The sequence below is a fragment of the Microcaecilia unicolor genome, chromosome 8 (genome assembly GCF_901765095.1).
Source record: "Microcaecilia unicolor chromosome 8, aMicUni1.1, whole genome shotgun sequence".
NCBI classification, from domain to species: Eukaryota; Metazoa; Chordata; class Amphibia; order Gymnophiona; family Siphonopidae; genus Microcaecilia; species Microcaecilia unicolor.
This window is the reverse complement of record NC_044038.1, coordinates 237,738,347-237,760,135: the sequence shown is the minus strand read 5'-3', so window position 1 is coordinate 237,760,135 and position 21,789 is coordinate 237,738,347. Positions and strand designations below refer to the sequence as shown.

Here is a 21,789-nt window from a genome sequence, read left to right as displayed (position 1 = left end):
CAGCTCAGCAGAGCTGTGTGCTGCGGTCCCTCGCTGTTTCAATAGTGGAGCGAGGGCCCGGGCCGGATGGAGGGGTGGTGGCGACTCGGGGGGGGGGGTGAGCTTGGCGGCGGGGGGGGGGGGCCTTGCAGCGGCGACGGGAAGGGGCTTTCAACCCCCTCCCTTCCTATACTAGCCCGTTTTTACGGGCTCAACGGCTAGTATACTATAAACAGAGCCGATACTGAAAAGTTCTCACTGCAAAAGCAGCTCTGAACTCAGTAGGTTTACATGGCATTATGCCAAGGGCTGTCAATCAAGCTCAGTTGGAGGACTGTGAAGCAGACCAGGACCCTGTAATCCACTAAACACTGTTCTTTTGCAGCCTGGCTGCGACAGATCTGATATTTTGCCGACGACAGAACTTCCGCTGTATGAAAAAGCCCTATGCTGTGACAGCGGCGCTCTGGGCTCTTCTGTGTCCGGCAAAAGTACATAAGTACATAAGTAATGCCACACTGGGAAAAGACCAAGGGTCCATCGAGCCCAGCATCCTGTCCATGACAGCGGCCAATCCAGGCCAAGGGCACCTGGCAAGCTTCCCAAACGTACAAATATTCTATACATGTTATTCCTGGGATTTTGGATTTTTCCAAGTCCATTTAGTAGCGGTTTATGGACTTGTCCTTTAGGAAACCGTCCAACCCCTTTTTAAACTCTGCTAAGCTAACCGCCTTCACCACATTTTCCGGCAATGAATTCCAGAGTTTAATTACGCGTTGGGTGAAGAAAAATTTTCTCCGATTTGTTTTAAATTTACTACACTGTAGTTTCATCGCATGCCCCCTAGTCCTAGTGTTTTTGGAAAGCGTGAACAGACGCTTCACATCCACCTGTTCCACTCCACTCATTATTTTATATACCTCTATCATGTCTCCCCTCAGCCGTCTCTTCTCCAAGCTGAATAGCCCTAGCCTCCTTAGTCTTTCTTCATAGGGAAGTCGTACCATCCCCGCTATCATTTTAGTCGCCCTTCGCTGCACCTTTTCCAATTCTACTACTATATCTTTCTTGAGATGCGGCGACCAGAATTGAACACAATACTCAAGGTGCGGTCGCACCATGGAGCGATACAACAGCATTATAACATCCTCACACCTGTTTTCCATACCTTTCCTAATAATACCCAACATTCTATTCGCTTTCTTAGCCGCAGCAGCACACTGAGCAGAAGGTTTCAGTGTGTTATCGACGACGACACCCAGATCCCTTTCTTGGTCCGTAACTCCTAACGTGGAACCTTGCATGACGTAGCTATAATTCGGGTTCCTTTTTCCCACATGCATCACCTTGCACTTGCTCACATTAAACGTTAAAAAAATAAATACAAATCTGACATGAGGGAATCCTTAGGTTTGTCTTGTGCCTCACATTCAGTTTCATGTTTGCAAGTTGCCAGTGAAAGTGAATGTTTAGCAGAAGGAAAAAGCTAAGTGTAACGAGGAAAGTGACCCTGACTGCTACCTCTTCTTAACCAAACCGTTTAAGGATTTTTCTTATTTTATTGTTCCAAAGCACTAGCTATCCCTAGGCTTTTAGCTTACAGTGATCCCTTCCTGGCCTTGTCACTTAACCCTCCGTTGCCCCAGGTACAAAACTCCCCCCCCCCCCCCCCCACCAGGCCCGTTTACTAAGCCGTGCTAGCAGCCAGGGGCGTAGCCAGACACCCAACTTTGGGTGGACCTGGACTCAAGATGGGTGGGCAGAAGAACCCCTCCCTGTCTCCCAGGTGATTTGGTCTCTCCTTGTCTCACCTGCATGCCATCTGCTATTTAGAAGGTGTGCAGGAGGGACGGTTGTTGGGAGTTTTCAGCTGATGGGGCTAGGGAATCAGCATAGGTGTGCTGCTACTGGGTGGGCCTGAGCCCAAAGTGGGTGGGCCTGGCGCACCCTTGGCTACACCACTGCTAGCAGCAATACCGACACAGCCCATTCAAACAGAATGGGATGTGTCGGCGTTAGCGCCTGGCCTGCTGCTAGTAAACAGGGGGATTTAGATTGTGAGCCCACTAGGAACAGAGAACGTGCCTGTATATAATATATGTAAATTGCTTTGCCTGTACCACAGAAAGGCAGTATATCAAATCTCTGACCCTTTACTGGCTGCCTTTTGGCTGAGAAAATTCTATAAAGCTGTTCCCATGTTTCACAACTAGACAAGAGCTTGTATGAAACGGTACTTTCACGCTGATTACTTCTAGGCATTCCTGAGGGTATAGTTTGAGCAGAAATGCAATACAGATGCATATTTTACAAAATACGTGAGAGCACATGGGGAGGACACATACACGTTTACACTTCCTGCACAAATCCTCTTGCTTCGGAGCAGCTTAACTTGATGCGGAAGTAGGTCTGGTTCTGGGAATCTATTTTACAAAGGCACATAGATAGAGGCCTTCAATGCCTTTGTAAAATACTGAAACGCTCAAAAAATCCCAACTGCACAAACCCAAATCCAAAATATATGCATGCATATGAACCTCAATAAGGGAAAATACATTGAAAAAAAAAAACCCTTTTTCCCCAGACGTGGTAAAAACTGGCCCGGCGCGTGATGCGCCTTCACAACCGCAGGCCACTTTTTGCCACGGCTTAATAAAAGGACCCCTCGATATATAATTTTAGCAGCTATCATGAACTTAAAATGAACATTTTATCTAGAAGTTATTTGGGGAGGTTTTTGTTTTTTTGCCCATGATTAAAACTGCTACCCTCTGTCTTTGTCTTATTGGAGGCGTAAGAGACATTGAACCGAGGCTTTTTTCTTCTTTGTTTTTAATAATTTGCATGAGTTTCTGTTGAGAGATTAGTAATACCTACATGTATATAGATTATTTGATAATTTGGCAGTGGAGGAGTGGCCTAGTGGTTAGGGTGGTGGACGTTGGTCCTGGGGAACTGAGTTCAATTCCCACTTCAGGCACAGGCAGCTCCTTGTGACTCTGGGCAAGTCACTTAACCCTCCATTGCCCCATGTAAGCCACATTGAGCCTGCCATGAGTGGGAAAGCACAGGGTACAAAAAGAACAATACATTTTATGATGCTTATCCTAGAAATAAGCAGTGGATTTTTCCCAAGTCCATTGTAAAGCGCTGCGTACGACTCACTTCTATAGCGCTACCATTTATAGTAGTAGTAGTAGTAGTAGTAGTAATAATGGTCTATGGACTTTTCCTTTAAGAAGCCATCCAAACCTTTTTTAAACCCCACTAAGCTAACCGCCTTTACTGCATTCTCTGGCAACGAATTCCAGAGTTAAATTACACATTGAGTGAAGAAATATTTTCTTCGATTCGTTTTACATTTACTAATTTGTAGCTTCATTGCGTGCCCCCTAGTCCTAGTATTTTTGGAAAGAATAAACAAGTGATTCACGTCAACCCATTCCATTCCACTAGTTTACGTGGAGGGGCATAATTGAACGAAAACGTCAATCTGCATGGGCGTTTATCTCTGAGAACGGGTCCGTGAAGGGGCGGACCGAACCGTATTTTCGTAAAAAATAGACGTCCATGTTTTATTCGACAATTTGTGCGCTGGGCGTTTTTGTTTTTCAGTGATAATGGAAAATGAAAGCGCCCAGCTCAAAAACGAATAAATCCAAGGCATTTGTTTGTGGGAGGGGCCAGGAGTCGTAGTGCACTGGTCCCCCTCACATGCCAGGACACCAACCGGGCACCCTAGGGGGCACTTTTAGAAAAAAAAAAAAAAAAGGTAAAAGAGCTCCCAGGTGCATAGCACCCTTCCCTTATCGGCTAGGAACCTTGAAGTCAGAATGATTGAATATTTTAACACCCAACGAAAGGACTTAACAAGGATCTAGGGTTCCTAGCCCATTATAAACCATAAAGCTGTATGTCTCTGTTGATCACCCCACCCCTCACCTATCCACACCCATCCTGTTAGAATATAAATGATATGCTTTGATGTCCCCATGCATACCTCCTACCCACCCCCATCCTCCCACCCTGTCAGACTGTCATAGTAATGCTTGAATGTTTTCACTTATATACACTGTCAGCTAGCACATTTGCTTATTTCCGATCTGAGGAAGAAGGGCAACCTTCGAATGCTAATCAAGAAATGTATTAAGTTATGTCCAATAAAAAAGGTATCATCTTATTTTCTTTTCCATGTTTTATTTTGTTTGATTTCTATTGATAACCTTAAGAGTGGACTAACACGGCTACCACTCTCCTCTGCTTCATAAGGTTAAAATTCTTATTGTCAAAGAAGCCCGATATCTAGCAATGATATTGGACAACTCTTTGTGTTTTTGCACACATCTGGGCAGGGTTGTAAAAGTAGTTTTCTTTAAACTGAAGGTTCTCAAAAGAGTGAAAGAATTATTGTCATCTAAGCATTTAACATCAGTGACTCAAACTATGATTATAGAATGTTCTGATTATTGCAAGTCTTTATATCTGGGTTTGCTGACTTATTTAATGAGATCCTTACAAATAGCATAGAAAGCAACAGTTTGGCTGTTAAGTAGACGTACTAGATCTGACCGTATTACACTAATTTTGTGTGAATTGCATTGGTTAACTACCAACTATCATGTGCAATTTGAAGTATTGACACTTCTATTCAAGCCATCAATGGCTACTACTCTGCGCATTTACTGTCCATCTCGTACACTCCATTCTTCAAACAAGGTGCTGTTAGATGTTCCCTTGTTTCACCATATTAGGCTGGAGGAATATCGATCAAGTATGTTTTATATCACAAGTGCAAGTGTGTAGAATTCTCTTACTCTGGATTTACGATATATGGAGAAGTTTCTTCAGTTCCGAAAATCGTTAAAGGCATATCTGTTTGCTAAAATCTTGATAAACTGTTTAACATGATGCACAAACCAAAGGGTTAACAATCATGAAATCATCAAGATAGAAAAGAACGTCAACAATAAGTAGGAAAGATGATAGCTTCCAAAGACAAACCAATCATGACAAAATACCTAAAACCTTAGCAAACCAGATCCTACATACTACCATTCACATTTCTAATAATCTTAATTAATTAATTCTGAGATATTCTGAGCTCACATGCTGTTCACCGAAAACAAGGGTAAAATAATGAGGGGCATTTTCAATATGACGTCAAAATCCGATTTTGGACGTTTTCTGGAAAACATCCAAAGATTCAGTAGTGAACACGGCCATTTTCAAGTCAAAAAAATGTCCAACTTTATGTTTCAAAAATGGCCATTTGCTAGACATTTTTGTGCTCAGTGCGTCTATTTTTCAGGACCATTTTTTTGAAGAAAAAAAAAAGTCCATGGGTAAAAAGCATAAAAATAAGCCACTGGGATGTATGGGGGGCCGTCACTCTTAGTAGACTGGCTACACAGACATCCAAGCATAGCAGTGGGGCACCTTATAAGGCACTGCAGTGGACTTCATATAAAAGGTCCTAGGTAACATCTAATGGTCATCCCAACTGTACACCAGTACAACAGCCCTTACATCTGTGGACCAAAATGTCACACTTACCTCAGAGCAATGAAGTGGACAACTCTATAAAACAGAGAAGTGCAAAGAAGGATTTCTCAAAGAACCACGGTCTTCCATGATATGTCTTTCATTCTTCTCTGATTTAATGAACTTGAGATGCTGTCTTTTTTCCACAAAGGAGCTTATCTTGAGTAATGCTTAAAAACAATCAACCTACAATGTGAAATGAAGCAGAACTGCTTAGGAAGTCAGGAAATGCTTGAAACCTTAGGTCATTAGCATCTAATTGGATGACTGCTTGGCCCTTACTCTGAAACCCTTCCACAAATAAGAACATTCATTGTGATCTGAAGGAGGCTCCAGTAATTCTCATTAACATTTGCATCTTGAGTTTGTTTGGCGTTCTTTTCTTTGTTTAGTCTGACTTTTGATTTCAATTTTAGACCTCCTTGCACCTTCAACCAAGTACACACCTCTGCCCCCCCCCCCCCCCCCCCCACACACACACAGTACTTGTGTAGTTTGCCTGCGGAAAATGGTAAGGAAGTCGTACACACCTATTCACCCACCCCACCCCATACAAATGTACACACAAAGATCCCAAGACACCCCCATCCCCTTCAGGTAAGACACACATTATGCCTTTGAGATTGAAGGGGGGCAGACTCAAGAAAAATATGAGCAAGTATTTTTTCACGGAGAGAGTAGTGGATGCTTGGAATGCCCTCCCGCGGGAGGTGGTGGAAATGAAAATGGTAACGGAATTCAAACATGTGTGGGATAAACATAAAGGAATCCTGTTCAGAAGGAATGGATCCTCAGGAGCTTAGCCGAGATTGGGTGGCAGAGCCGGTGGTGGGAGGCGGGGCTGGTGGTTGGGAGGCGGGGATAGTGCTGGGCAGACTTATACGGTCTGTGCCAGAGCCGGTGGTGGGAGGCAAGACTGGTGGTTGGGAGGCGGGGATAGTGCTGGGCAGACTTATACAGTCTGTGCCAGAGCCGGTGGTTGGGAGGCGGGGCTGGTGCTTGGGAGGCGGGGATAGTGCTGGGCAGACTTATACGGGCTGTGCCCTGAAGTGGACAGGTACAAATCGAAGTAGGGTATACACAAAAAGTAGCACATATGAGTTTATCTTGTTGGGCAGACTGGATGGACCGTGCAGGTCTTTTTCTGCCGACATCGTCTACTATGTTCTAAGCTTCTTAAACATAATACAAGGAGCCTGAGCCACACACCCCCTTTCACCTGAATACATCCTGAAGAACCACATCCTTCTCTGCCAGACACGTGGCTCTGTACTTGGCAGTTCAGTCTCTTCCTGCTTCTCAGTCTTGCACATGGGTCTCAGTGAAACTGGCTTTGCTGGAAATGTCACCTGTACTAGCATATCTGCCCCCGCCTCTCACCCTCCATACCCAAGCCAGACAGGGGTAGATGGGGCATTATTCACAGTGGAGAAGGTCATTTGATGGCACTGGAGTGACCTTAGTCTGACGATATAATTTATGTCCTTCTGAGATGTTTGTTTTTAAGACAAGCAAAGATTATGACATCTAATATTTGGTGCTGTCCTCTTGCAAAAAAAACATCCTTCAAATAGCCAGGGCCAGTAGGTGAACCTTTGGTCCCAAACAGGATGTTTTGGCGGAATCTTTTTTAATGATGGTGGGGGAGGCGGGGCTGGTGGTTGGGAGGCGGGGGATAGTGCTGGGCAAGACTTCTACGGTCTGTGCCCTGAAAATGGCAGATACAGATCAAGGTCAGGCATACGCAAAAAGTAGCACATATGAGTTTATCTTGTTGGGCAGACAGGATGGACCGTGCAGGTCTTTTTCTGCCATCATCTACTATGTTACTATGTATATCCAGAACACAACTACCTGGCTCCTACTACTACTACTATTTACTATTTAGCATTTCTATAGCGCTACAAGGCATACGCAGGCTCCTCTGTTGTTTTCTCTTTAAAATGCAGACCATACACTTTGCTGATCAGAACTGGCCGCCAACTCCATGTCATAAGAAACAGACTTATTTTTTTCTAAGCCTGGAGTTTATTTCGAAGCATGTTCGGATTTCCCTACACCCTCTCCCTCCCTCCAGAACAGGTCTATGCATGCAGTGGGGATGGGGGATCTAAGATCTGATTAGCCTGTTCAGGTGACCTGGCATAAAGTGGGGCTCGAAATACAAGACCAGAGTCTGTAAGCCTGCAAAATCCCTGTGCTGTGTAAATATCCAATTATGTGGAATATTTAGCCTCTGACAGTTTTCTCCAGCTGGAGAGAACATTCTTGCTCTGGCTGGAATGACATTCTGCTCGGTCTTATGGAGAATTATTCCCTTGCATATTTTGCAGATCAAGGCCATAATAACCTTTTTTTTCTTGGGGGAGGAGGGCTGAGGAGTATTCTGGGAAGACGTACAGGCAGGGCCACCGAGAGACTGGGCTGGGGCTGGGCCCGGGCCCCCCCCCCCCGAGGTTGCCTCACCGCAGTCCCCACACAACCCCCTCCGTCCGCCACAGGGCCGGGCCCCCTGCATTGAAATCACAGCGCCTCACCTGTCACCTCCGTGACTGAAAGCGCAGCAGCGCGGCAGATCAGATTCGCCTCCCTTCGGGCCTTCCCTCCCTATCTCCCGCCCTCGCGGAAGTTACATCAGACGAGGGCGGGAGGGAAGGCCCGAAGGGAGACGAATCCGATCTGCCGCTGCTGCGCTCAGTCACGGAGGTGACAGGTGAGGCACTGTGATGATTTCAATGCAGGGGGCCCGGCCCGGTGGCGGACGGTCGACGGAGCCAAGGGTGGGTGAGACCGGGGACTGGGGCGCCGGGCCCCCCTTGGAGGCCCTGGGAATTTTGTCCCCTCTGCCCCCCCTCTTGGCGGCCCTGCGTACAGGAATTCACATTAAGCAAGTTTTACCTTGGGGTGTGTGCCCGCAAAGTTCTGGAGAAATGCTTACAACGCCAAGCAACAATAAGGGCTCCTTTACCTAAGCGGCAGTAAGCCCAATGCGGCCTTACCGATCGCTATACAGGAAGTACCGCCGGGCTACCGCAGCAGCATGGCGGTACTTCCCACCCCTAGCATGCCGTCATTTCCAGAGATATAAAAATGTATGTATTTTTGTAGCGCCAGAGTGTACCCAGCAGTAGTCGGGCAGTGCCGCACACTGCCCGGTTACCGCCGTGATAACACGGGAGCCCTTACCGCCACCTCAGTGGGTGGCAGTAAAGGCTCCCCCCCAAAAAAATGGCCACGTGGCAAGTGCTTTACTTGCCGCATGGCCATTTCCTGCAGGAAGGCAAGACTTCCCTTTTACCAGCTGCGGTAAAAGGGGGCCTCGGCACGTGTGTAAAACTTGCGCCGACGACAGCCAGCCCCCCTTTGCCACAGCTTGGTAAAAGGGGCCCCAAGATTGTTTAAGAGACAGCTGAAACAGTATTTGCTGGCACAAGCTAAACAGTGATTTTTTGGACAGCCAGTGGACATTTTGTGATGATCTGTTTTGTTATGTTTCCAAAAATACTAGGACTAGGGGGCATGCGATGAAGCTACAAAGTAGTAAACTTAAAACGAATCGGAGAAAATATTTCTTCATGCAACCTGTAATTAAACTCTGGAATTCGTTGCCAAAGAATGTAGTAAAAGCAGTTAGCTTAGCGGGGTTCAAAAAAGGTCTGAATGGTTCCTAAAAGAAACGTCCATAAGCCATTATTAAAATGGACGGGGAAAATCCACTGCTTATTTCTAGGATAAGCAGCATAAAATGTTTTGTACTTTTTTGGGATCTTGCCAGGTACTTGTAACCTGGATTGGCCACTGTTGGAAAGAGGATGCTGGGCTTGATGGGCCTTCGCTCTGTCCGAGTATGGCAATACTTATGTACTTTTGTAAATGAGTTTGTATTGCATTTGATGTGTATTGTTTTGTATACTTTATCATGCATGTTCACCGCTCTGGATAAGGGCGGTATAGAAATGGTAATAAATGAAAATGAAATGAAATAAATACACAAAAGTCTACTGTATAAAACCGAGCAAATACTTATTTTCTAATCTCAAATGAAATGATTTTTTTTACTGGGATTTCAGGGATAAACAGTAATAGAAATACAATTCAATTTGCTAACCTCTAAGTCCCATGCATCTGTCCTGTTGCTGTTGTGTTTTCAGACACACATGAGTGAAGCAGCTCTCTCCGGGTGATGGATATTAAAATCTATTTCCTGACAGCATGAAGTAATTGTTTTCCCCAGCAGCCGCCGGTTTGCAATGTGGCCTCAGGTTTATAGCAGGGACAGAGAAACAGAGACAAAACTGCCTCTGTAAATTATGGGCGAGGGAATACTGAAACCCTGATCAAGGATACTGATAATATAGCAAAACAGAATCCATTCTGAATAGCAGGTCTGCAATGGCTAGGAGTGGTCATTTTACTTTGCAATTTCTCTATACTGTCACTGCCCAGTGGAAACCCACCTCCCCTTACCCTTTCATAACTGTGCATTTAATTAAAAAAAAATCTGCATTTGAGACCAAAGCAGAAAGTAGGAAAGGACACACTTGATTGTTAAGACTACCCACTGATTCTACCAAACCATTTCCCTGATCCCATGGTGCTGCAAAATGTTCAGCTGCTTTCAGACAACCTATCTGAGACCTTCCATTTTCGGATAATGCACAAGACCTCCAGCTACACAAACAGACTCTGCCCAAGAGCGTATAATAGCCTGAAACTAATAAAACACATGTTCAAAGCTGTTGTATAGCAACATTTCCTCTTGATGTAGCCCTGGCTTAAAGGTCAATTAGTCATAATCGCATCCACAGCTCTACAAATGTATTTTAGATGTGTGTTAATATGGAAACATCAAGAACTAGCCTTCAACACAGTGGAAAAAGAAAAAGTAGAAATATATCACAACAATCACAAATGCAAACCTCTGCATTTTTAGGTTTCTAATTCAGTCAGAACCAGGTTGGGATCCAGGCACCACTGAGCCTTCATTTGCAATTATCTGGAATTTTTTGGTCTAGTTTAAGTAGAGGAGTGTGGTAGCCGTGTTAGTCCACTCTTAAGGTTATCAATAGAAATCAAACAAAATAAAACATGGAAAAGAAAATAAGATGATACCTTTTTTATTGGACATAACTTAATACATTTCTTGATTAGGTTTCCGATCTGACGAAGAAGGGCAACCTTCGAAAGCTAATCAAGAAATGTATTAAGTTATGTCCAATAAAAAAGGTATCATCTTATTTTCTTTTCCATGTTTTATTTTGTTTGATTTCTATTGATAACCTTGGTCTAGTTTGTAACTGCCCTGCCCTCAGCATACCTAGTCTGGTTATTGCAGTGTCGGTCCTCAGGCAGGGGAATTTGGCCACTAGCTCTTACCTTTGAATAATGACCATGACTTCTTTTCTCACTGCCTCTGAACCATTCCTAGCCGCAGCTAACCCAGACAGCGGAAGCAGACTAGAAAGATTTTGGAGACTAATAACTAAGTGACTGGTATAAGTTATGCGTGCCTTCAAGCCAGTTTTTGGACCAAGCCAGTTTTGACAGGGATAATGAACTAGGTCCGTCACTGCTTAGATTCCAATTCTTCTTAGATCTTTTAAGAGCCCTTGACTTGATGGACAACATCATATTGTTAGGCAGTGTTGGAACTTGGGTTTCACAGGAACAGCCAGACAATGATTGAAATCCTTCCTTTCAGACAGGACTGACCAAGAAAGTGCTTATAGAAAGGGAGGTGTCTACTATCAACCACATGACCTGTGGGGTTCTACAGGGCTCTCACTCTCCCCACTATTACTTAACATACTTTTGTCCCCATCCAGCTTTTCCTATATAAGTGCTCAACTATGGAACGCACTGCCAAAAGTCGTAAAAACAACGTATGACCACCTAAACTTCCGGAAATCACAACCTGCTCAAAAAGGCATACCCCACCGACCCAACCTAAAAACCTGAATCCCTGCAACACAACGAAACCAAAGCTCGTAATGGACATAAAATAACTCTTCCACTCTAAGATCCCTAATGTGTCTGTCACACATGAGTCTTATTCTACCATAATATCACTTTGTATTTGTTCATACCGGAATTGGCGAACGCCTCTACGGTACTTTGTAAGCCACATTGAGCCTGCAAATAGGTGGAAAAATGTGGGATACAAATGACACAAATCCAAATGGTATTATCTACTCCTATGGGTACCTGAGTTATATCTATGCAGACATCACCCAGATGGTGGTCTCTTTAGGGAAGAGCACATATCAGGCCATCATACATCTCAAGCACTGTTTGATAGAGTTGATGGAATGCACTTGGACACTGCATGTGTACATAATTACATAAGCACCGCCATACTGGGAAAAGACCAAGGGTCCATCAAGCCCAGCATCCTGTCTCCGACAGCGGCCAATCCAGGCTTCAAGAACCCGGCAACCCCCCCCAAAAAAAAAAAAATTAATAATGTTCAATGGACTTTTCCCTCAAGAATCTGTCCAAACCCCCTTTAAATTCCGTAAGGCCAGCTGCTGTCACTACATTCTCCGGCAACGAGTTCCATAATCTAACTACATGCCGAGTAAAGAAAAACTTTCTCCTATTTGTTTTAAATCTACCATATTCTAGCTTCATCTTGTGTTGAAAATGAATGTTTGCCAAAAGGCTGTGGTTGACCCTCCATGGGGCTTCATCAGAGGACAATCACCATTCATCACCTGTCTGCTTCCTGCTTCTGTCTCAACGCTGACAGCCAGAGAGAAACAGGAAGCTAATCAAATGACACTTCACAATAGGGCTAGTGCTGTCACACCAGCCATTCCACAGGAGAAATCTTCCTTTGATTAATTATTATTGATTAACATCTGGCTAAACAGTAATAACTTATACCGCTATGTTTGTCAAAAACGTGGTATGCCTTTTTGGTGGCTCGCTGACCAACGTAAAATTATTTTGCTAATACTGATGCTACTTATGAATGCAAACATTTTTTTTTTACATTTGTACCCCACACTTTCCCACTCATGGCAGGCTCAATGCAGCTTACATGGGGCAATGGAGGGTTAAGTGACTTGCCCAGAGTCACAAGGAGCTGCCTGTGCCTGAAGTGGGAATTGAACTCAGTTCCCCAGGACCAGAGTCCACCACCCTAACCACTAGGCCACTCCTCCACTGTTGCTACTATTTGAGATTCTACATGGAATGTTGCTATTCCACTAGCAACATTCCATGTAGAAGTCGGCCCTTGCAGATCACCAATGTGGCCACGCAGGCTTCTGCTTGTCTGACGTCCTGCACGTCAGACTCACAGAACACAGAAGCCTGCACAGCCTTCTACATGGAATGTTGCTAGTGGAATAGCAACATTCCATGTAGAATCTCCAATAGTATCTATTTTATTTTTGTTACATTTGTACCCTGCGCTTTCCCACTCATGGCAGGCTCAATGCGGCTTACATGGGGCGATGGAGGGTTAAGTGACTTGCCCAGAGTCACAAGGAGCTGCCTGTGCCTGAAGTGGGAATCGAACTCAGTTCCTCAGGACCAAAGTCCACCACCCTAACCACTAGGCCACTCCTCCACTTTAAAATATGCCCTTGTTATTGAAGGAAGAGCTGCAAGATATGCCTAAAACCTACACTCTTCCTGTTTACTAAAGGTCAATTATGAAACAAGCTTTACACCACTATTTAATCTAACTAATCAAAAGGGTATAATATTACTTGGAATTTAAGACCTAAAAAAACAATTCCATTCAATTTACTTCCTTGAGTCTAACAGAAGTGCCTGGACAGGAAGCCTGCAGTAGATGCAACATCAGCCAAGTTCTTGAAATCACGATTCTTCCAGTGCCCCTGTGAGCTTTACCATTTGTTGCTAAACACAAAGCATTGTAGTGTTATTGTTGTTATAGGTACAAAGCATAATAATGTGTGTTGAGAACGCAGGTTGCTGGCTGTGTTTTTAATGCATGGCAGGAGATTTTAATGACTTAAGGCAGATGGGTATCTGGCCAGTAGAAGAAGTAGATAAGACCTCAGACCCCTGCGCATCTTTCAAAGTTCCAGCTAAACCTCGATGGCCATCCGTGCGTGTAAACTGGTGGGTGATTTTGCATGCTTCTCACTGGTTACACATCTACTACTACTACTACTACTACTACTCAACATTTCTAGAGCACATCTACTGGACTAGTAAGAGAAATTCCTCCCAGTCCAATTCATGTTCACCAGGCCACTGCAGTCCTATTAACTTACATATTGACCTCTGTGACATTACTACTACTACTACTTATCATTTCTATAGCGCTACTAGACGTACGCAGCGCTGTACACTTGAACATGAAGAGACAGTCCCTGCTCGACAGAGCTTACAATCTAAGGACAGACAAACAGGACACATAAGGGATAAGGACAAAGAGTAACAAGATTCCAGAATCCCAAAGAGTAGCAAGATTCCAGAATCCTAGAGTAGCAAGATTCCAGAATCCCAAAGAGTAACGAGATTCCAGAATCCCAAAGAGTAACGAGATTCCGCAATCCCAAACACTACTACTTATCATTTCTATAGCGCCACTAGACGTACGCAGCGCTGTACACTTGAACATGAAGAGACAGTCCCTGCTCGACAGAGCTTACAATCTAATTAGGACAGGACAAATAAGAGATAAGGGAATTACTAAGGTGGGAATGATAAAACTTGGGTACTGAACAAGTAAGTAAGGATTAGGAGTTAAAAGCAGCACCAAAAAGGTGGGCTTTTAGCCTAGATTTGAAGACGGCCAGAGATGGAGCTTGATGTATATTCTAGAACTCTGCTCTACGACAGTAGACCCAATGTCGCTACTAGGATAAGATTTGAGTGTTAACTGGGATCAAGACATAAAACCAGATCCGGATTAGCCTACTGGGGCAACTGCCCAGATCCCAAAGCTTTTGAGGAAACTCTACGTCACTAGGGAGTATAATTAAACATGGTTGGATAACTGTCTCTGCAAGTGAAAGGATTGGTTGGAGGCTAGTCAATCACAGATGAACGTTGGAAAGAAAGTTTATGGGTGAGTAAACCTCCATAATCACTATAACAAAGGTACATTCACAATGCATAAAACACAAACATTACAATCAAAATATTAACAAATAATCCATTGCTAAAACCCATCTATCAACAACACGCTGTCACTAATCTCCCTTCAACCTTCTACCCTTTCCAATGCTTGCATAAACAAGCATTTGAGGGTCAGTGTTATGGACATTCCTTTTGCCTCAGAGGTTCACAATTTATGGGTCATCAAGGACACCCCCCATCCCCCATCATCATCTATGGAACCTTTAATTAACGCAGTGACTGGAAAGACTGAAACTGAGGCTGGTCCACTAATTTTAAGCTGTTTCAGAGCCAGAGCAGTTCAGAATGGTAACTCATACAGTAGGGATTAGTCATCTGGATTAATGTATTTACTTTGGTCTGTGAGCTGCAAACGTAAATCACGGGCAGCATGGAATGAAGTTTCTCTGTTAATGTAGCCACTTCACTGACGCGCGTAAAAAATGGAATTACTGCCCGGGGCACGCGGTAGCTGGGCAATAGTTCCAAATCGACACGCGTTGGGAAGCGCGTAGGCACCTACACGCCTTAGTAAAAGGGCCCCTTAACGCAGGAAACATGGCCTAACACAGGATGTACTAAAGCATTCTGCCTTAATTTTGCCGTCTGTATGCACTAAGGGCCCGATTCCATGTATATGGCGCCTAAAATTAATGCACGTTAGGCAATCACACCTAAATGTATTCTAAATATCGCATGTAAATCTATGCGCGGTATTTAAGAATATACATAGATGTAGTTCATGCAACTACATCGACACAATTCCATTTACGTCAACGAAAAAGCGGTGTAAATCCCTGTGTGTAGATTTACGTGCACTGGCCCGTATTTTGTAACAACACGTGTAGATTCTGGAATGCCCATTTCCACGCCCCTAACCATGCCCCTTTTTGCCTGGGCGCATTAGAATTTAAGCACAGTATATTACAGAATACGCTTAGCCATGTAAGCACGTAAATTCTAATTTTTGCCAATTAGTGCTCGTTATTGCTTGTTAAGAGCTGTTAACAACGCTTAACATCTTGTTAAAACAATTAATCTACATGCATAGCTATAGAATATGCCTGGATTTACATGCGTAACCACATGTAACTCTAGGCGTGCTATATAGAATCTGGGTATAAGCGAGTGGTATTTATTTTGTTCTTATTTTTTTGTTTCTTGGCAGGGGGTGTGTCAGGGGCAGAAAATGGGCATGGATATGCTAATCAGCTAGCACATTGACATTACAGCCATGCTAACTTAGCACCTCCTAAACAGAAGGACCTGGAAGATTGTATTAACGCGATAACCCGGGTGACCTGGGTTATCGCGTTAATGTAGTCATCCAGGTCCCGGCATTTAGAAGCAGGAGACAACAGACCAAAGGAGGAGCAGTCAGACACAGGAAGGCAAGGGGGCGGCGGCCCGAATGTGGGGGGGAGGTGGTGTGGTCGGCAGCGGCCCTGCCCCGAACCCAGCCATGTCTCTTGGCTGCCCTGGGTGTACCTATTCCCCGTGATTCTATAAAGGCTGACCAAATTTTGGGCATCCAAAATTGGGCATGAATCCCAGATCGGTGCTTAGTGGCCTCCAATAATGTAATTATTGGAACTAACAAGCACTTAATTGGCACTAATTTTTCTATTTGTTGAATTTCTGGCCATGCACTAATGTTAGTATTAGCATGCGGCCATTCAGAAAAATGAACGCGGGAGCACTTAACAGTCCCCTGTTTAGGAGGTGCTAAGTTAGCATGGCTGTAATGTCAATGTGCTAGCTGATTAGCATATCCATGCCCATTTTCTGCCCCTGACACACCCCCTGCCAAGAAACAAAAAAATAAGAACAAAATAAATACCACTCGCTTATACCCAGATTCTATATAGCGCGCCTAGAGTTACATGTGGTTACGCATGTAAATCCAGGCATATTCTATAGCTATGCATGTAGATTAATTGTTTTAACAAGATGTTAAGCGTTGTTAACAGCTCTTAACAAGCAATAACGAGCACTAATTGGCAAAAATTAGAATTTACGTGCTTACATGGCTAAGCGTATTCTGTAATATACTGTGCTTAAATTCTAATGCGCCCAGGCAAAAAGGGGCATGGTTAGGGGCGTGGAAATGGGCATTCCAGAATCTACACGTGTTGTTACAAAATACGGGCCAGTGCACGTAAATCTACACACAGGGATTTACACCGCTTTTTCGTTGACGTAAATGGAATTGTGTCGATGTAGTTGCATGAACTACATCTATGTATATTCTTAAATACCTGCTTCTAAATGCCGGGACCTGGATGACTACATTAACGCGATAACCCAGGTCACCCGGGTTATCGCGTTAATACAATCTTCCAGGTCCTTCTGACACACAGGAGCAGGAGAGAGACAGGCCCGGAAGCAAGCAGGCAGGATGAAGCTTGCCGGTGCCAGGCCCCCCCCTTTGGAGCCCGGGCCTAGGAAATTTTGCCCCCCCTTGACGGCCCTGAGTACACCTGATATGCCAAGTCCCATATTTTTCTATAGTTTTTAAAACTATTTTCCGACTCTTAGGTCCTTGGCCTCTCAAAGTAGCCACTAGGACATAATGCAGCATATCCAGTAAGAGATGTTCTTGGTTTTTAGCTAGTCCCCTCTACAGTGGAGGAGTGGCCTAGTGGTTAGGGTGGTGGACTTTGGTCCTGAGGAACTGAGTTCGATTCCCGGCACAGGCAGCTCCTTGTGACTCGGGGCAAGTCACTTAACCCTCCATTGCCCCATGTAAGCCACATTGAGCCTGCCATGAGTGGGAAAGCGCAGGGTACAAATGTCGCAAAAATAAAATAGATACTATTGGAGATTCTACATGGAATGTTACTACTATTGGAGATTCTGTTGCTACTATTTGAGATTCTACATGGAATGTTACTACTATTGGAGATTCTGTTACTACTATTGGAGATTCTACATGGAATGTTGCTATTCCACTAGCAACATTCCACGTAGAAGGCTGCGCAGGCTTCTGTTTCTGTGAGTCTGACGTCCTGCACGTATGTGCAGGACGTCAGACTCACAGAAGCAGAAGCCTGCGCGGCCACATTGGTGTTCGATTCCCACTTCAGGCACAGGCAGCTCCTTGTGACTCTGGGCAAGTCACTTAACCCTCCATTGCCTGTCGCATTGAGCCTGCCATGAGTGGGAAAGCAAGGGGTACAAGACAATTTTGAGACGGCTACCTTCCTGCTCTTTTCTATTACAAGTGAATGTAGTGACTTCACGTGGATGTGGACTTTGCAAATACCTTGGCAGCTGTGAATCACTGACACGGTTCTCAGACTGAGTTTCCACTTTCACTTTATTTTGATAGCTAAAACAACAAGGTCTGCCTTGTTGTTGTATCTTCCATTTTATTTTGATATACCGCTTAGTAGACAACCCATCCTAGCGGTGTACAGTGGGACTCTATAAAAATAAAAAGGAGCCCCAGTCATACGAGGAAAAGATGGTGTTCCTGGGCTCCCTGCTCCACAATATCCTGTGTTACATTCCGCCTGACAGCGACAACTAAACCACAGGCCAGTGGTTCCCAAACCTGGTCCTGGAGACACCCCCAGGCCAGTCAGGATTTCCACAATGAATATTCATGAGAGAGATTTGCACGCACTGCCTCCACTGCATGCAAGTCTCTCTCATTCATATTCATTGAGAATATCCCGAAAACCTGACTGGCTGGGGTGCCTCCGGGAGACAGCAAGGAGAGGGTCCAAAAAACGAAAAGAAGCACCAACAGCCTTCAAAATTGGAACGTAGTTCCTCTAATTATATGACTTGAAAATCAATCTTCCATTAATGACCCGACACATATAACATAGTAACATAGTAGATGATGGCAGAAAAAGACCTGCATGGTCCATCCAGTCTGCCCAACAAGATAACTCATATTTGCTGCTTTTTGTGTATACCCTACTTTGATTTGTACCTGTGCTCTTCAGGGCACAGACCGTATAAGTCTGCCCAGCACTATCCCCACCTCCCTACCACCAGCCCCTCCTCCCAACCACCGGCTCTGGCACAGACCGTATAAGTCTGCCCAGCACTATCCCCAACTCCCAACCACCAGCCCCGCCTCCCAACCACCGGCTCTGGCACAGACCGTATAAGTCTGCCCAGCACTATCCCCAACTCCCAACCACCAGCCCCTCCTCCCAACCACCAGCTCTGGCACAGACCGTACAAGTCTGCCCAGCACTATCCCCGCCTCCCAACCACCAGCCCCTCCTCCCAACCACCGGCTCTGGCACAGACCGTACAAATCTGCCCAGCACTATCCCCGCCTCCCAACCACCAGCCCTGCCTCCCAACCACCGGCTCTGGCACAGACCGTATAAGTCTGCCCAGCACTATCCCCGCCTCCCAACCACCAGCCCTGCCTCCCAACCACCGGCTCTGGCACAGACCGTATAAGTCTGCCCAGCACTATCCCCGCCTCCCAACCACCAGCCCTGCCTCCCAACCACCGGCTCTGGCACAGACCGTATAAGTCTGCCCAGCACTATCCCCACCTCCCAACCACCAGCCCCTCCTCTCAACCACCGGCTTTGGCACAGACCGTACAAGTCTGCCCAGCACTATCCCCGCCTCCCAACCACCAGCCCCGCCTCCCAAGCACCGGCTCTGGCACAGACCGTACAAGTCTGCCCAGCACTATCCCCACCTCCCAACCACCAGCCCCGCCTCCCAAGCACCGGCTCTGGCACAGACCGTACAAGTCTGCCCAGCACTATCCCCGCCTCCCAACCAACAGCCCCGCCTCCCGATCTTGACTAAGCTCCTTCGGCACAGGATTCCTTTATGCGTATCCCACGCATGTTTGAATTCCGTTACCGTTTTCATTTCCACCACCTCCCGCAGGAGGGCATTCCAAGCATCCACTACTCTCTCCGTGAAAAAATACTTCCTGACATGTTTCAGCACATAGCGCCTGCGTCAGGGGTCTCATTTTTATCCAAACCCATCATCACTACGAACCTGATCTACTCGGTCTACAACACCATCTGACTGGCAAGTAGGGAAGTTTTTCAGTTGCAGCTACTTACATTCAGATACTGTGGGATTTTGTCTTGTCCCTGAAAAGTTTACTAAATTTGTATGTGACACACTGAAGCTGCAGCGTGTTTTAAACTGAGCTTTCCTAGTTCTCAGCCCATTGCGCTGACCATTAGTCTCCTCCTTGACTAAGAACTCATCAGCCAGGGTAATGAACTGAACCTTTCACCACGAGACAAGCAAACCCCACGTAACTGTGAGAGACGAACAAAAATGTGAGGTGGAACCAAAGAGGATATCAAAGAGTCGTCATTGGTAACAGCTGAAAAAGGACCCGACACGGCCGTGTTTCAGCACGAAGGCCTGCCTCAGGGGTCAACTGGATCTACATAAAAACAAACATGAACCTTTCACCAGCCAATGGTTATACTGCTTATGTCAACGTCAATAACATTAACTTATTTGCTATAGTTCACAGTTCACTTTTATTTGATATAACACCCATCAATAAAGATATTTAAGCAGTTTACAAGTAAAAATATAAAACACAAATGTATGAGAAAGGGAAGACCATCTGGGAGAACACAAGAGGAAGCCTAGACGACAATTTCAAATATACAAAAGGAATGAGGAAGAGAACAGGACTTGGGAATCAGGATGGTAGCTGAGACCTACATGTGAAGTTAATCTAGAGGAAATGTTGTCATAAAATAGTACGTTTTAAGTGCTTGCTTAATTTTATTAAAGGAGGTCTCCAATCAAATATCAAAGGGAAGTCTATTCCAAAGTTACGGGGCAACTACTTTAAAGCAAGAGGCATGGGTTGTCTCCAACTTCACCGCCCGGTAAGAGGGAATACTGAGAACATTTTGTTGAGCTGAGCATACAGTACAGACAGAGGTATAGGGAATAAGTATATTACGAAGAAATGAAGGAAGGCCAGTATAGATGGAGTGTGGTATGAGACAGGTAGCCAGTGTTCACTATAGGGTAGAGGAGTCAAATGTCTTCTTACTTAAGATAAGCTTTACAGTAATCGATGCAACCTAGAAGATTTCAAGTCTTGCGAGTAAAGAATTACAGTAATCCAATATGGAAAGGCCAAGGGACAGAACTAGGAGCTGCAGAACTATGATATTTAAAAGAAAGGCATTGAACAAAACATGAGTATCAAAGGGTGCTACCGATTGGAGGAATATTGGGGGCAGCTGGAGGAGTGCCCAGGGGATTGGGAGCAATGTTCAGCGTACAAGAGAAAATATTGACGGAATCAGGGGTATGTCTCGGGGCATCAATGGGAGACACCCTAGAGGTCAGCAGGCCTTGGATTTAAGAAAAGGGGCCTAACTCATCTAATGGTTAAACTGGCCCTGAGTAGGTGGCCCTTACCAGTGGGCAGCTCAACAGTAGCTACACCCTTGGCTGTAAAATGGAACCACAGTTGAACTTTTGAGGCACAGAGTAGCAAGGAGGGGTCGTCGGGGAGATCCTGTCCTGTCTTCAAGGAGAAGTAAAGAGAGTAAAGCTGCAACCAGTTCACCACTCCGGACGCTGTCCCCCAAATGACGACCTACTGCTAGGGATCGCATAGCCATATAAGGAAGACTCGGAAGGAAAAGGCATATATATCCACCAGCAATGCAAAACATGCTAGAAATGGCAACGTACATCCATCCACGACAAAGCCAGTGGCTCCCTCACTAAATAAAGGGAAGCTCTGAGCTGTTTATTTAATAAGGGATTAGTCTGTTCCTGTTACGTGCTTTTTCCTCCTCATTAGTACGCACTGGTTAGTGTGGCACAGTCTTCCAGGTGATTATTACATCATTCTCCTTCATTGGACCACAGAGAAAAAGGGTGAATTTCAAAATCTATCCCCACAAAATAAAGTCTGTGCTTTACTCTATCGTTCCTCAGAACTTCTGCCCATGACAGTTAAGAATTTCTCGCAGAAGCCTGACAAGTGTTCACTCGCTGTACACGAGATGCGCTCAAGCTCCAGGCATCTTCCTTTATCTGCCAGTCAATCCCAAATGCCCTGAAGCACAGCTCTGCAGTGGAAAATTTCTGAGTGGTAAGCAACCAATACTAATAACTCACAGGAGGTGATGTAAGGCTTTTTCCCATTCTGACCGGAGTATCTGTGTGACAGGC

At 45.1% G+C, this 21,789-nt stretch overlaps 1 protein-coding gene across 2 annotated transcripts in view; it reads right to left on the bottom strand.

Annotated features, from left to right (window-relative positions):
- The window catches only part of PPP1R16B (protein phosphatase 1 regulatory subunit 16B), a 145,818-nt gene that overhangs the window by 117,339 nt on the left and 6,690 nt on the right, over nt 1-21,789 (bottom strand). The window contains exon 1 of one of the 2 annotated variants that reach the window (XM_030211358.1): nt 5,536-5,699. The exons of the other annotated variant lie outside the window; for it this stretch is intronic. The gene's annotated coding sequence lies outside the window, so the exon portion shown is untranslated. Of the gene's footprint in view, nt 1-5,535; nt 5,700-21,789 lie in introns of those variants that run through there. 2 annotated transcript variants of the gene reach the window in all.